General features: G+C 33.7%; 1 pseudogene; it reads left to right on the plus strand.

Annotated features, from left to right (window-relative positions):
• Nucleotides 1-18,215, plus strand: part of LOC114098913 (large ribosomal subunit protein uL16-like) — a 95,749-nt pseudogene that overhangs the window by 76,279 nt on the left and 1,255 nt on the right.

Consider the following 18,215-nt stretch of genomic DNA (forward strand, 5'->3'; position numbering starts at 1 on the left):
ATCAGGCTTTCAGATGTGTATGTGGATTCAGGAGGATTATTGAGGAGTTCTTTAGGGAGATCTGTGAGAAAATAGAGGAAGTAGAATTAGACAGAAGAGGTGGAGCTAAGTGTGGTTATTGAAATAGAGCTAAATCAGCCATATGGGGAGCTCTGGAACTGAGAAGGTTCTGCAAATACTTGTTCTAATAGGACCAAGGAATAAAGCTTTGTGTCCATGGTCTGCTGATCAGTCAATGGACCTGGAGAAGAATGGATTCTTGAGCAAGAGAGTTTTCTTCAGCTTAGTTCTCTTCTGAGTGAGACATATGGGAACCAGGAGCAGTCAATTATTCTAGTATCTGGAGATTGAGTGTACTTCTGAAGAGAAATTTAGGTAGAGGATCCTTCATGTCATGTGACCACCCAGTCTGCTACTGCTGTGGCTTGAGTATTTTTTGTTGCTCTTGTTGTTGTTTGTTTGTTTGTTTTTGTTGTTTTGTTTTGTTTTGGTTTGATTTGTGTGTTTTATTTTTTAATTCCTACCAAATTTATGTTTTGAAAATTTAATTTCCACATCAACAGTGTCAGCAGGTGGGGCCCAATGGAAGGTGTTTCGGTAACTGAAAAGCATCCATTCTAATGAATGGATCAATACAACTATAAAAAGCTCCTACTCTTAAGGAAACAGTAAGGTTTCTCTTCTGCTCTTCTGCCATGTGAGGAAGAATGCTTTTCATCCTTCAGAGGATGCAATGTCCAAGGTGCCATAGTGAAAGCAAAGCCAGGTTCTCACCAGATACCCAGACTATTGGTACCTTGATGTTGGACTTCTCCATCTTCAGACTTGTGGGATAATAACATTTTGTTCTTTCTAAGTTAAATGGTCTCAGATGTCCTATTATAGAATTACAAAAAGGGCTAAGTCAGAAATTAGTATCAGAGAAGTTAGGTATTGCTATAACAAATACATGAACATAATGAAGTAGTTTTAGAAGAGGGTAATGAGTCAAGACTGAAATAGCTTTTAAGTAATTATGATAAAAAGTCTGTATGGCCATGAACAGAGTGGTAAGTGTAATTCTGTTAAAGGCTTCAAAGGTAACTGTAGGCAGATGTTCAAGTGCTTATTTATATGGTTAGAATCAGAATACTGGTACAAATATGAATGGGAAAGGCGATTCTGGTGAAGTCCTGGATGGAAATGAAGAACCAAGTGTTTGAAACTGGAGGAAGGGTCATCCTTCATGAGGTGGCAGAGAACTTAGCTGCATTGTGTCCATTCTGATCAGCATTATAAAAGATAGAATTTGGAGCAAAAATCTAGAATATCTGGCAGAGACATCTCTAAGCAGCAAGATAATCAGGGGAGTGCACAGCTTCTTTTAACTGTGTATAGCAAAATGTGAGAAGAGAGAAATGATTTAAACATAGAATTTATAATTAAAGTGGAAGCAGCACATTTAGCAATTTGGAAAATCCCTATCCTGGCCTTGTAAAGAATGAACATGTGAACATGTGTTTAGGAAAGAAATTCAAGAGTGGCTTTTCTTATTCCTGTTCTTTTCTTTTTCTTCTTCTTTTTTTTTTTTTTTTTTTTTTTTTTTTTTTTGGTACTGAGGATTTAACCTGGAGTGTTTTATCCCTGAGCCATATCCCAGGCCCATTTTTATTTTATTTTATTATTATTATTTTTTTTTATTTTGACACAGGGTCTTGCTAAGTTTTGCTTAGGGCCTTGTTAATTTGCTTAGGTTGGCCTTGAACTTGTGATCCACCTGCCTTAGCCTTCCAAATTATAGGCGTGTGTCATTGTGCCCAGCTCCAGTGTAGTTTTGATAAAGATGTTAGTTTGAAATGAAGGAAGCCAAATGCTGTTCATCAAGAGAGTGGCAAAATGACCCTAAAGGCATTTCACAGGTCTTTGAGGATACCCTTCCATCTATCATAGGCCCAGAAAGCACTCACCCTACCTTCTGTGGTGTTCGGATTTAAAACCTCTGCTTGATGCCTACTAGGCAAGCATTCTACCTTATGTGGGTCTCAAACACAGGTTCATCATAGGGACAGAGCATCTGAACTAGGGGTATGCAGTGGGTCCTAACCAGGGCAATGCCTAGTAAGATTAGGAGAGCAAGATATCCTTAAGACCCCAAAACTGTGGAGCCTTCAGTGTGCACCTCAATTTCGGAAGGCCATAGACAACTGTCTCCAACCTACTAGAGCCATAGGTGGACTGTGTCCAGCAAATCATGGGGCTGGGAAGACCGGGAACCTTGTGGGCTCAACCCCTGATCCAGTATGTCCACTTGACAGAACATGGAGTTAGAAATGATTCTGCATTGACACATAATGTTCTTTACCATGTTAGGTTTTATACTTAATTGGGGGCCTTTTACATTTTTCTTCTTGCCGACTTCTCCCTTTTAGAACAGGAATGTTCATATTATGGCCCTCCTGCCATGTGTTTTGGAAGGATGTAACTTGTTTAGACTTTATGGACTCACAGCTGTAAGAGAATTCATCTCAAGATGAATCATATTTTGAGTCTTGCTCATTGATCTTTAGACGAGACTTAGAACTTTGGAAACGATGCTGGTACAAGTTCAGGCTTTCATTTATTGGGATGAAGGGAATGCATTTTGTAGGTGAAGAGGAGATGAGCTTTGAGGATCAGGGGTGAAATGCTGTGGTTTGAATGTTTATGCCCTATAATTCATGTTAAAGTTTGTCTTTCAGTGTGGTTGTGTTAGGAGGAAGGACATTTTAGAAGTGATAAAGCTGTAAGGAGTCTTTCCTCATGGGTGAGATGAATGCCAATATAAAAGGACAGTTTCAGGCACCTTCTGCCTTTGTCTTTGCCCTTTTACATTTCCACTGTGTGATGGGGCAGCAGGAAGGCCTGCTGCAGAAACCAGTGCCTTGGTCTTGACTTTTTCCAGCCTCCACAACTGTGAGGAAATACATTTTTGGTCATTATAAATTGCCCAGTTTAGGGTATTGAATCATAACAGCACAAATAGACCAGGAGAGCTGTGTTCCACCATGCCATCTGTCCTGAGAGCACACAGAGGGTGTTAGGGACACTTAGTTTTCAGGGCATGCATTGTCCCTGCCTAACACTTAGAGAATGGAAGCAACAACAGAGAGAGCTATGTTTTTTAGGATAAAGGCTGCAGCCAAAAAATAATAAAAAAGAAAGAATCTTAGCCATAAATAATTCAGCAAGTCCCAAAAGAACACAAAACCTTGGCAGTTGGAAATATCTTCATCAAAGTGCCCATGTATCTCAGTTTCAAGATGTTTCCTCAGCTGTGCTGATGGCTGTTTGCTCCTGAAGAGACATTAATCACTGTGGATTCTCTTTTAGGGAAATTTCCAACTTTAACAGATGTTTTTGCATAGCTATGCTGGGTAAATTATAATATTTTTTTCCTATAGACCCTTCATTATAGAAGGACAAGAATATTAAAAAATCTTTTATTTTTTATATATATAATATATATAATTTATTATTATGTATTATAACATTACATATAATGTATAAACAGACATTATATATAATTTATTATCATTTATAATTTGTTATTATATATAGATAATTTATTTTATGTATATATGGGGGTACTGGAGATTGAACCCAGGGATACTTTACCACTGAGCTACATCACAAGTTCTTTTAATTTTTTATTTAGAGACAGGGTCTCAAAAACTTACTTAGGGTCTCTTTAAGTTTCAGAGACTGGCCTCCAGCTTGTGATCCTCCTCCTCAGTCTCCTGAGTCCCAGAGATTACATATAAATGCCTCCATGCCTAGATAAATTCTTCTTAATTTTGAATTAGTTTTTATTTCAGTCCACTGTCCAAAATGAATTTTCATGATCCAGTCTTCCTAGTGAGATGGAAACCTGAACATTGTAGCATTTAATAAATAGTTACTGATTATTATGATCACAGATCATGGTGGCACTTTATATAAATATAAGCATGCATCTGAAAACAGGATTCCCATTTTAAAAACATTTAACTCAGTGGGATTTAGAGTTAGCATAAAAGGACTAAGTCCTTGTTCATAGTTTATTATTTTTTGTTTTCTTCTTCTTTTTTGATGTCACCATGCTTGAGATATCATAGGAGGTAGCCTTAAAGTGAATATCTAAAAGGTTCCTATATGGAAAATTAAAATCTCCTACTGCATTTCAATATTCCACGATCCATCCAATTTTAGCCTCTTGTCAGCAGAGGAATGACATTCTCATATTAATTACTATGATTATTTTAACACACAAACTCTTATATCTAATTCCAAATTATTTATTCCAGAAAATCTTTTTTCTATCTTCTGCTTGTGATTTCTTGTTAATTGGTTAATTGGTGGCATTCTTAGACTAGTCAAATGTCTTGTCAATGTGGTCCCCAGTTAGGATCAACAAGAATGGATCAAATAGTAGCAAGTTTTGTATAGACTCAAAAAATAAACAAGGAGTATATGCCAAATATACTAAAGCAAAGGAAATAGGGGTCAACTTCAGAGGGTGTCATCAGACATAATAGAGGGTATGATGACAGATATTTATCATATTACCTAATCTAAGACATTTTTTGGAATTAAATGATTTGATAGAGAAGTTTGAACTATGAGTTCCATATATGTAAGTGGAACTAGAATTTATCATACAATTCTAAATTGGGTCACTTCTAATGTATAGAATTTCTGAGGATCCTAATAGTTTCCTCTGTAAGATATCAGATCATGATTATCTAATAGGTAGGCAGGTTGGTTTGTAGGAATGTTTTGTATGATTGTATATCTCCTTTCAGGCTGATTGAAAGTGTATGTTATCAAAAAGTACTATAAAAATATAGAGAGAGTGCATACGTGAAGATTTAATATTTAAGAACTCGTATGTCCATATAAATGTGTTTTGTAAGAAATTTTAGTGGAATTTCTAAAATTACAATCTAAATTTAGAGGGGAGTAGTTTTCACAATGGTGGAATAGAGCAGGTGACTTTCCTGGCTGTTCCATGGTATGAGACCAATAAAGCAGACAGGTAGCTTCTCGGCAAGATGGGTGATTAAAAAAAAGTTGGGAGAAACCTTCATGGCATTTAATATTGGACACTCAAAGCACATTGGTTACTCAGGTACACATTGGGTACTCTGGATAAAATAAAATGAGGAAGAAATCTCTATGACCACAACCCCTGCTGTGGTCGGAGGCACCAGTCAGAGGGGTCCCTCCACAAGCCAGTGGCGGGGTAAAGGAATTACTTAAAGGAACCTGTATTTTTAGGAGGACCAAGGCGTGTCTAAGTACAGAGTTTAGAGATCAAAGATACTGCCTGACTAAATTGAAAGGCACATGGCACAATAGACTTGTATGGGAAAGAAACCACATCTCTCCCAGCAGCATTCAGAGGATTAAGGAAAGAAGCATTTTGTGACTACAGCTTAGGGACCAGCAGCTGAGGGAGCCAAGTCCTGGTAAACCTGAGTCTAGCCTTTAATACAGGCCTGGCAAAACCACACTGCACAACATAGAGTGTGCCTAAGTGACCAGGAGTAAATCAAACATGAAGAGAGGTTTACACAAGGGACAGCTGGAAATCCATCTAGTTCTGCCCCTCCCCCTCTAATGTGGCTGCTTCCAGGACCAGCTGGGGGAGACAGGCCTGGCCAGGAATTTGAAAGGCAGGGTAGGGAGAGGCTGAATATGGAGACTGAAACTAAGACCAGGAAACTTGGTTTCCACAGGTGATGTAGTGGACTAAGAATTGGCTCTTCCACCACACAAGGGGAAACCAGGGGCGATCCTGGGTACAGTCTTCCAGTGTGGACCAGCAATTACTGGGCCCTGGAGGTGTACTGATTTAGAATTTCCAAATCAATTGGCATTCAGCAAAGAGCCTGCAACTACCTAAGCCCAAATCCCCCCTCTAGGAGTTTTGTCTATAGGATTACCTCTCTCTCCCCAGCAACCCCCCAACCCAGGGAGGAGTGAGCATCATGCTCCAGATAACCCCACATAACTCCTGAGAATGGAAGCTGAGAATCTTTTGAACTCCAACAGAAACAATTAACTTTTGTTCACGACTTCTCCTCCTCCTCCTCCTCCTCCTCCTCCTCCTCCTCCTCGTTCTTCTTCTTTCTGCTTTTCTCTGCTTATTTGTGACTTTAATGGTTCATGGACATTTATGCATATTCATATTTTTTTCTTTTTTCTCATTTCTAGCATTTTTGAAACCAGTTATTTTTCATGTATTAGTTTTTTGAGAACTAGGAGGTTTAATTAGTATATTTCAGTTTTGTTTTGTATTTTTTTTAATTTTTTAAAAATTTTACTTTAAAATATTTTTTCTCTGACCACAGCCATTGCTACAGCTGGAGACACCACTCAGACTTGTCCCTCCACAAGCACAGTGGAGGAGTAAGTGAATTAAAGGAGCCTGTATTTTAGGGAGAACAAGGAGTGTGTAAGTACAGAGTTTCCCTTGAATCTCTTTCTCTATTTCTTTGTGCTAACAGCCAATATCTATTGCTCTCTCTTCACTTTTCCTTTAACTTTTTTTTTACTTCTACCCTTTCTCCTCCTTCCTCATAATCACCACATCCTACATTACTTCTATTCCCACCATGTCCACCATTTGAAATTGTAAAACATTTTTTCAAATTTATTGGGTTTATTTGTTGACAATTATTGGTCATATCATTTCTGTCTATTGTGACAACTTTGTAAACATCATAACAAGAACTACTTGGTTTAATGCAGTATATAGTTTGAATTTTTTTCCTGCCACCTGCATCTCAGATAGAGCATTAATCTTCCATCAAAATGGCAATTATCAAGAATACAAGCAACAATAAATGTTGGCAAGGATATGGGGGAAAAGGCACACTCACACATTGCTGGTAGGACTGCAAAGTGGTACAACCACTCTGGAAAGCCCTATGGAGATTCCTCAGGAAACTTGGGATAGAACCACCATTTTACCCAGTTATCCCACTCTTCAGTGTATACCCAAAGGACTCAAAATTAGCATAACACAGTGATGTGGCCACATAGATAGATGTTTATAGCAGTGCAATTCACAATAACTCAATAATGGAACCAACTAATATGCCCTTTGACAGATGAATGGATAAAGAAAATATGGTACATAGACACAATGGAATATTACTTAGTCATAAAGAAAAATGAAATTATGGCATTTTCCAGTAACTGGGTGGAATTGGAGACTATCATACTAAGTGAAATAAGCCAATCCCCCAAACCAAAGGCCAACTATTTTCTCTGATAGATGGATGCTGACTCAAAATAAGTGGGGGTCAGAGGAGGGAGAAGAAGAATGTCACTAGATTGGATAGGGTGGAGTGGAAGGGATAGAAGAGATACAGGAATGGGATAGACAGAATAATAAATTGGACATAATTTTCCTATGTTCATAATATGAACACACAACCAGTATAACTCCACATCATATAAAACCACAAAAATGGGAACCATGTATTTGGTATATGGTATATCAAAATACATTCTATTGTCATGTATAACTAAAAAGAACAAATAAAAAGTGTTTAAAAAAACTTAGAGAAGCATTTTAGCAAAAGGCCATTTACAACTGCATCTTTTATCATTTTGTCACACTGATATGTGATTTTCAGTTCCCTAAGTTTTCTTTCTATATTATGAAATAATATGAAGAATTTTATCAAGTGAGATTTTGCTTCTCCTTCTTACCTTCTAAGGGCACTTGGAACCATGAATCACAATTATTTCTGAACCTAATGCAAATATTTGTCTTGTGGTAACACTAATTATGAATGAGTTTCTAACAAGTATGCATATAAAATGTCCATATTTTAATATTAATTTTGTATTGATGCTAACATCCTTTATAGACAACATTCATATAATCATTGAAAATCTTTTTTCTTAAGAGGAGTATATAGACAATAGGAAAATTTAATTTTATAAAAATCATGAATAAGTTATGTTCATATTTATTTGTAATAATAGATATCTCTTTAATTTATTGTGCTTTTATCTTATACTCAATGCCTTATTCATGTTTCACACAAAGTATACATTCAATAAATACATTTTAATCAATGAATAAAATACCCCATTATGTATTCAACATCCAATATATCTAGTAGAACTTTTCCAAAGTATATAAGGAAAATATTATTCCAGGGACTTTAATATTTACTATAATAAAGAGCTTTATAGTCAACAGATTATAGAACAAACATATTTATTAAAATACAATGAAATAAGTTTCATTGACTATGGTGGATTTATATTCCAGGAAGTAATATGCTAGTGAAGATTTCCAATATCTTAAAAATAGGCTACAATAGATGACATTTTTTTTCAAACTTTTTTTCAGGAAAGTCATTTTTGCAGTTATTTAGTGATGTAATTAGTGTCCTGTAGAATGTGCTTCAGGAAGCACTAGTTAATTATATAAATAGATCTATGCTATACCCTTGGGCTGTTCAAAATCTGTACACCATGAGAGACTTATATGGGGACTGGGAGGTAGTACACTCATAATCGAGACTGAAAGATGACAAATGAAATTGAGCTATTTGGTTCTTTACAGAAGCCATTTATGGATACAGGTGTGTGTGTGTAACTAAGAACATCTGTTTTTTAAGACTTCACCAACCAACAGGTTTTACTTGATCTTAGTCACACTGATCACTTGTGATTTTTGATTATGGGTGGTAAGTGAAGTGAAGTTTTACATTTTCCCAGGGAATTTAACTCTCAAATATGTCTTTCTAAACTCTCTGTTCTGTTGCATTTGATTATATTCTGCAACTCATTTTTTTATTACAGATTCTAAATATTGGATATTTGCCAAAGCTGTGGATTATTAAACCCAAATTCCTCTTTTATGTTCATAATTTAATTCTGATGACTTCTATTGATCATATATTAACACTGAGATAGAATAATATAAACAAACATAAGAAGTATTTCCCACCCATAATTACCCAATGTACATAGTATCATCTATTGCAATGTATATAAGGTAAAATTATTTTATTAGGAATTTCAAGACAGGGTAAATACCTATATTCAAAGATCACTTAACAAGTTAAATTTCTGAAGAGCCAGTAATATTTGTTACCTCAACAAATATAGAAGTTTCATATGTTGATCCCCACAGACCGGGCAAGTTTTCTACAACACAAATTTTCTAAATAATTAAAATGTATTTTTTCTCTTATTAAAATACTAAAACATTTTGTAGTAAAGTCAGAGAGCACAGGAAAGATACTTCTGAAATAGCACCATTAAGAGCCCCATAGATCCTTTTCTCAGAAAAACAACTATAATTTGTGAGAATTATTGCAAAAACCTCCAATCATTTTAAGTCTCTAAAAATGTCCTAAGGACATGCAATAAATAGAAACACCTTTTAATTCAATGAAATCTACTAAATCCAACACAACTATGTATATGCCAAGGCTGTGTACCTTCTGAAGAATAACATCAGAGGCTATACACAGAAGGAATCATAGAACCTTATCTGAAATAGTCCAGGCCAATGATTAAGAAAATAAATAAACATCAAGCTCTATAGGAGGGTGTAAGTTTGAAATTGCCATGACATACTGCTTAGAATAATTATGAACTATAAAAGAACACAAAATAGTGTGATCTGTACATAAGAAAAAAATAGGCAATAAAAATGACTTTGAAGCTGGACACAATGGTGCATGCCTGTTATCCCAGGGGCTTGGGAGGCTGAGACAGGAGAATTGTGAGTTCAAAGCCAGCCTCAGCAATGATGGGGCACTAAGCAACTCAGTGAGACCCTGTCTCTAAATACATTACAAAATAGGGCTGGGCATGTGGCTAAGTGATCTAGTGCCCCTGAGTTCAATCCCCGATACCAAAAAAAAAAAAAAAAAAACCTTTGAGAAGGACTAGATGTCAGACTTAGCAGACAGATCTTGCAAAGCAGATAGCATAAGTAGATGCAAGTTCTAAAGGAAACCATGCCTAAGAAATAAAGGAAGGTATAGTAATCCTGTATCTCCAAATAGAGAATATAAATAAAATGATAGGAAATGTGCAAAGTATCAAATCCAAATTCTGGAGTTAATTTTCCAATACAATAACCACAATGAGAAATTCACTACATTACATCTGTGCACTAGGCACTGTATTAAACTCGGGGAAGATAAAGACAAGACAATGTATCTGGCTTAGTTGAACAAATACATTGACAGGTAATTACAGTGCAGCTTAAAGGATTCTGAAATAGAGGCATATAGAAGGTTGATACAGAAGCAACTCATTGGAACAATTCCAGGACAATTGAGGAAGTTTTAAAAAAATGTTGAAGCTGTTTATGGTGTACATACCTGTAATCCAAGGGACTCCAGAAGTCTGAGGCAAGAGGATCGCAAGTTCAAATTTGTTACGGACATCTTAGCAAGACCCTGTCTCCAAATAAAAATGAAAAGGACTAAGGATATAGTTAAGTGTTAGAGAACTCACATACCATTCATAAGGCCCTAGATTTAATCCCCAATAATGAAAAATAATAGAAAGAAATGATGATATTTTTACTTTCAAGTCATAAAGAATCCTAAGCATGATATTAGGAAAAAGGTATTCAATGCAAAGGAAGTATGTCTGTGACAGAGAATGATGTGGAAACATATTTACTCTATTAGTCCAACTTCTCCAGAGAAACAGAACCAATAACATTAAGATATATAAAAGTAGCCCTACGTAGTGGCACAGGCCTGTAATCCTAGCGGTTTGAGAAGCTGAGGCAGGAGAATCGTGAGTTCAGAGCCAGCCTCAGCAACTTAGAGAGGTGCTAAGCATCTCAGTGAGACCTTGTCTCTAAATAAAATACAAAAAATAGGGATGGGAATGTTGCTCAGTGGTTGAGTGCCCCCAAGTTCAATCTCTAGTACCCACCCCCCAATATATATATAACAGGAAATTGATTGTGGGAATTAGCTCATGTGATTACAGAGTCTTAGAAGTCTCATGATATGCATCTGGAAACTGAAGGACAAGGAGAGTTTATGGTACAATTAGTTCAAGTCTGGACTTGAAAGATGGATGATCTAACCGTCAAAAGCTTGAAAACAAGGGGTAGGGAAGGCAATGCTACTGAAATTCTGAAATCTCAAAACCAGAGAATCAGGAGCTCTGCTCTCTGAGGGCAAAAGATGAATGTGCCATCTGAACTGAGGTAGTGAAAGATTTATTTATTTGGTATGCTACAAAATTTGAATTTCCAGTAAGCTTCCAGGAATCAGTGTAGAATTTTAGACAAGGACATGGTCTGATGAGACTTTTATTTTGGGGATACATATTAAAGAAGTATGAAGAATTGAAAAGGAGTTATGACAAAACAAACAGCAGGAATTTAATTCAGAGGTCATAGTAATTGCCTTGGTAGAAGACTTGCTCAGTTGCAGATGAGATAGAGAGTAGGAATATATTAAAACAATGTTTATGGGTAAAACCACTATGATTATTTGACACAAACAGGATGAGTAAAAAATGAAATACAGAGTAGACTATGATCTTTAAGTTCACAGCTTGAATTATTATGTGTCAGTAATGGCGAGAACACACAAGAGGCATTTTAGAGTAGAGAGAGGAAATAAATAATAAGTTTAGTTTCAAATATATTGAATTTGAGATCCAGGCACTGAGTTGGAGAAATTTGTGGGAAATTTGATAATTTGGTCATGATCTTAGAGAACCAGGTTGAAATGAAACCTAATGCTCATCTACATTAATATAATAAATCAACCAAGTATAATCAGGGACTTCTATGCACCAATTCATTTACTTTGTTACTTCAACTAACTGAAAAGTCTAGAATTGGAGGAGCAATCTGCTGCACAGAGCATTTAAATGCATTTGTAAGAAGATATTAAAAATTTCAACTGTATAAATTATGAAAACTAATAACTAACAAAATATCATTTCCTTCCTGGCTTAAAAAAACATGCCAAAGGAGAGAATCACTTAATCTAATGAATATTATAATTTCAATTGTGGTAACCTATTAATGAAAACTTATTTGGGATTGAGAGGGTGATTCTACTTATGCAAATAACTTTTGTATTGTTACAATTCTAAGTGTTCTTATTTTCTTAAACTTCATATAAATTAAATTTACATTGGAAAATTACTTCTCACAAATCCAAATTAATGTGTTGTATATATGAGTTTTATGAATAAGATTATTATTCACAGTCTTTCCTGCCAAAACCTATTGTTCAACATTAATTGAAATTGGAAAATGTCCATGATGGTAATACAGATTTCTCCATAAAAAAGAAAAATTAATTTATTGTATTACTATTTTTAAACATATAGCAGAAAAATTTCATTTATTAAAGATATTTATAAAATGCTTAAATCAAGCTGATCTCTAGTCTCCTAACTCTAATAGTAGGAAACAAAACTGTTCTCCTGTTTTCATAGAGCTTATGTTCTAGTGGAAGAGGTGGAATTTTCTATAGGAAACAATTAAAAATAAAATACATAAATTAAATACATAAATTAGTTAAAATATTAAGGTAAAAGTAGAAAAGAGATTTGGGAAGTATTCAGAAAAAGAGGACACACTATTTTTTTTTCAGAATATAGTACAAATTTATTGACTCCTGCCATTCTTAGTCAATATTTAAACAAAGTAAATAGACAATAGAATTGAAGAGGACCTTCTTTTGACTCTGGTAAGGATATTTAAAATAATAACCTCTAATACTAGTATTTCAAAATGATTTATCCGAATAAATGCAAAATTGAAGCATCAGGGTTCATTACTCAAGAAATATGATTAGCAAAGAAGAAATCAGGGAAAATAAACAATTTAATACACAAAAAAGTAAGTTCGATTTAAAGACACCTGTGAGAATAACAATCTGAATGTCATTTTTTTCTGAAGGTTAAAACGTAGTGTGCTATTAATTAAATAGACAAATAAATGGGAATTCACAATGACCATGAAAGTGGATTGTGAAAGAATAGATGATGAAAAAAAGATTAAGATTTCTTAGTAAAATTTTAAATTAATAAATATTTTAGTATTATTTTATTCATTTCAGAATACTAGAGAATGCCAGTTTTTAATTATAAAAGCAAAATCTTTTCCTTTTCTCAGATCTAAATGTTTGCCCTTCACTTTCCTTTTACAAACTACATAATATTGAGTTTAAAAAATCTTGTAAAAATTCAAAGAGTACAATTTTCCTTAGATTATAGTTTTGTATAGCCACATACATATTGCATACATTCATTCATAACTTCTGGAGGTTTGATGTTGGCTTTCAAAATTTTTAAAAACTAATTTATGTTTTAGCAAAGGAATAAAGATACAAAATTGTACATAACGAAGTACCATATGCTATTTTAATACATGCACACTTTGTGCAGTGTTTAAATCAGGCTTTTGATTTGTCAGATGAGCTTTTCCATTTAGCTATTTGTGTGTGGGGGGAGGTGCTGAGGATTGATAATGCTTTAGATAGAAAATTAGTCTGAGGCTTTTATTTTGCAAATGATAACAACTAGTTTCTTTCTTTGATTTCTCATTCTATTTTCTAAAAATTGAAATTCTCCAGTATTCATGCCTTAATTTACTTTCTCATGATTTCTATTATCTGTGTGGGCCTCTCTCTTACTTTTTTCCAATCTGTTATTCTCTCTTCAGTGTTATATATTCTGATGACTTTAATAATCTCATGGATAGTAAATATGTTTGCACATTTCAAAGATATAGTGAGTCATACAGAAAACCAAACATTAAATGAATTCAAATAGTATAGTAACATCAGAGTGATCATTCGGGAAAAGAAAATCAGAATGAGAAAGGGTAAGATCCCAAATTTCATGGTTATATTAGCACTTTGGAACATAAATGGGGAAAAAAGAGTGAAATAGTAAACAGTGTAAACTTTTTACCTCAGAGTAAAGCTATAAGTCAAAACTATACGTTTGGGATAAAAATTGAATGTTGCTATGTGTTGGAGTTCACCAGAAATCAGATACCAGGAGAAGAGAAAAACATTTCTTTTTTAGTGTCGAATAATATTTATTATTTGAATTATCAGCTTTTTTATTTGTCTACTAAAGGATACTGTGGTTACTTCCAAGTTTTTATGATTATTATGAATAAAACTGTTATAAATTACAAATAAAACGTTACATACTGTTACCTGTGTGAGGGTGTTTGTGCACTTATATGTAGTATACCCCTATCAGAATTCATATATTTGAAGTACAAATGCTGAAAAGGATCAGAATCTATTTGTACTTCAAATATATAAGTTTCAGTCAAGAACATTGGAAGGAAAGTGCTGACTTAAGCAACTTTCATAATGAGTAGTTTGTAAGACAGAAGTCAAATAAAACTATGCACAAGCACTGTATTCTAATGGAAAAAGTTGCTACTGAAAGCAATCCAGTTTATCAATTCTGATATGGTTATACTACATATAAGTACTCCTTTGGATAAATACCCTGGAGTAAAATTGGTGGATTGTATGGTAAGAGTATTTTTAGTTTTGTAAGAAACTGCTAATTTATCTTCCTAGGCTGTGCTACGTTATGAGCAATAAATGAAAATTTCTATTAGTCAACATCCTTGCCAGCATTTGTTGTTGTCAGTGTTTTAAATTTCAGCCATTGTAACAGTTATGTAGTAGTGTCTTTTTATTCTGTTAACTTGCACTTCCCTGACATATGCAGTGGAGAATCTTCTCATGATATTTTCTTTCCTCTGTGTATCTTATTTTGTGAGGTGTCTGCTAGTCTTTGGCTTATTTTTTTAATTAGACGTTTGTTTCTGAGTGCTGAGATTTAAAGTTCTCTCTACATTGTGGTTAACATTCCTGTATTAGACACATATTTACACAAATTTTTCTCCCAGTCTGTGGCTTGTCTTTTGATTCTGTTGATGATGTCTTTCACAGAACAGACATTTTTAATTTTAGTGTTCTCCATCGTATAAATTGTTTCTTTTAGGCATTATGCTTTTTGTGTTTATCTGGAGAGTAACTGACAAACACAAGGTCTTCCAGCCTTTTTTTTCCATGTTAGTTTTTGGGAATTTTAGAGTTTTAGAATTGTTATTTTAAATGTGATCAATTATAAGTTAATTTTTTTAGGGTGTAATTCTGCACAAAACTTTTTTTTAATGTTAATATTTCAACCATTTATGGAAAAGACCTTTTTTTTTTCTTTTGTATTGCCTTTGTCCTTTTTGCTAAAGATAAATTAACTTTATTTTTGTGGGTCTATTTTTGGACTCTCAATTCTAACAGAAAATTTTGGATCTGTTTTTTCTGTTCTTTGGCAATATCACAGTGACTTGACTACTATAAATTTATACTGTGTCTTGAAATCAGATGGTGTCAATCTTTTAATGTTATTCTTTTCATTACTATTGTGTGGTTATTATGCTGTTTTAACTCTCCATTTAAACTTTAGGATCAGTTTATCAATATCTACAAGATAACTTGCTAAAATTTTCATTGGGATTGCATTGAATTTATGAATCAAATTGGGAAGAACTGACATTTTGAAAATATTGAATTTCTATATTCATGAGCATGGAATATTTTCCTATTTAGTTCTTCTTTGATTGATTTCATTAAAGTTTTATGATTTTCCTCATATTTATTTGTGCATATTTCATTAGATTTAAACAAAAGAATTTTATAGGGTGTGCTAATATAAATAGTATTGTGTTTTTATTTCCAGATTCTTCTTACTTATTTATTGCTGACATATGAGAAAGTAGTTAACTCTTCTATATTACTCATGTGTCTTGCAGTCTTATTATAACTATTTATTAGTTTCTGGGATATGTTATTTTTGTTAATTCTTCTGCATTTTCTAAATGTAAAACCATGGCATCTCTGAATAAAGGTAGCTCTATTTCTTTCTCCCAATTTGTACATGTTATACCTAGGATATTAGCTAGAACTTCCAGTATGATGTTGACTGGCTGTGGACAGTCTTTTCTTTTTTCCTGATCTTAGGTGTTTTTTTAAATATATATATATATTTATATTATATTATATAATATTATATAATAATATATTTATATATATATATATAATCTTATGAGGAAGTTCCCCTTTTTTCCAAGTTTACTATGAGGTTTTATTATGAATGAGTGTTGAATTTTGTCAAAATTCTTTGCATCTATTGACATGATCATGTAAACTTTTATTTTTAGTTTGATAGAATACATTATTTTCTTTATGAATGTTGAATAAGTCTTGCATATCTGGGATAAATTCTATTTGGGTGGCATCTGTGAATTTCAATTTTTGGTAATTATCAATAAAGGTCTGATAAAAATTCATGTGAAGATTTTTGTGTGACTATGTTTCAAATAGTAAATATTTGGGAGCTCAATTGATGGACTGTGTGTGTATGTATGTATATATATATATATATATATATATATATATATATATATATATATATATATATATATATTTTTTTTTTTTTTTTTTTCCCATCTGACTGCCAAACTCTCCTCCAAAGTGACTACCACCTTAACACCAGTGATGAGTGAGAGTTCCTGTTGCTAGGCATCCTCTCTAGCTTTTGTTATTATAAGCATGAGGCTTTTAGTCACTCTAATAGGTGTGTAGTGACATCTCAGTGTTGCTTTCTTCTTGCAATGTCCTAATAAATTATGTTATGTAAAATAATGCTGTGCATCTTTTCCTATGCACATGTGCTCTCTAAAATTTCATTGATGATGTGTCTGTCAGGAGTGTTTCCATTTTTAATTGGATTGCTTGTTTCTTTTTAAAGAATTTTAAAAATTAAAAAAAAAAAGCCAGTCACAGTTGCACATGCCTCTAATCCCAGGGACTCAGTAGGTTGAGGTAGGAGGATCACAAGTTCAAGGCCAATCTCAGAAATTTAGCAAGGCCCAAAGCAACTTAGGAAGATTCTGTTTCAAAATACAAATAAAAAGGGCTGGGAATGAGCTCAGTAGTAAAGTGTCCCTAGGTTAAATCCCCAGTACAAAAATAAAAGAAAGTAAAATAAATGAATAAATAAAAGGACTGAGGGTGTAGTTCAGTGGTAAAGTACCCCTTAGTTCAATCCCTAGTATAAAATAATGCCTCCCCCCAAAAAAAGAAAGAAAAAAATCGAGTCCCTGAATGTTTTACAATCTTTTTACCTTTATTTTTCTATCAGATTTTAATCTAATTGTATGTCTGGAATATATATTTATTACCTATTCAACCTGAGAGGAATAATAGAATGGGTTTGGCTAGATTTAACCTTCTTTTTCTAGTTATTACCTCTGAGATCTTAGGCATATTACCTGTTGCATCTCAACCTCCTTATTTGTAATGTATTGATGAAAACAGCATCTACCTCACAGAGAAGTTTTCAGTCATGAATAACAGTACATATACCTACAACACCCCTAGAATATAGGCAGTGCTTGATATACATGAGCTATTATATTCATTTTAATAATTTCATTATATTAATTAGTAGTAGCACTCTCAGTATTAATACTTGTATTCTGTTTTTGTTTTTATTTTTTTCCCGCTTTGGGCTTAATTAAACTGAGTTAGGTTTCTGGTTATGGTCCACATCTCTAACCAGATTTCAATTGTCCTGCCATGTCCTCTTTTACTTTCTTATTGTTTAGTGAGTCAGTGCTTAAGAGTGAGAGTGGTATCTTTCTTTAGTTTTGATGCATCTGCATTTTCAAGCATCAATTTCACAGTTTCTTTTATTTTGATTACATTTTTCCATTGTTTCCAGTTCTGGGATTTTCCCTAAGTTTTGACAGATTTAATTTACCTCTGATTATTTTTTTGATCAGCAGAATGATAATAATAATAGAAGTTCACATATACTTTTATACCATAATGATAATTACTACTCCTGACTCTCACCAGTAGTTTTTACTGTATCTATATATCTATATATATTTTAATATTTTATTGCACTTACCAATTTATTGTCCCATTTATGTCTTTAACCTTTTATCTTTTGTGGTGTTGCAGAACCCAGGGCCTTGCACATGCGAGGCAAGCACTCTACCAACTGAGTGATATCCCCAGCCCACCATTAATATCTTTGTTTCATATTTATCTTAATGTTTGTAGAATTCAGAGGCAATATGTATAGAAGTGACAAATTGCCACTTATTTAAGACATTTTATTGAACATCTCTAAATCTAGGC

Source organism: Marmota flaviventris, chromosome 10 (assembly GCF_047511675.1).
Source record: "Marmota flaviventris isolate mMarFla1 chromosome 10, mMarFla1.hap1, whole genome shotgun sequence".
In the NCBI taxonomy this organism is placed as follows: domain Eukaryota; kingdom Metazoa; phylum Chordata; class Mammalia; order Rodentia; family Sciuridae; genus Marmota; species Marmota flaviventris.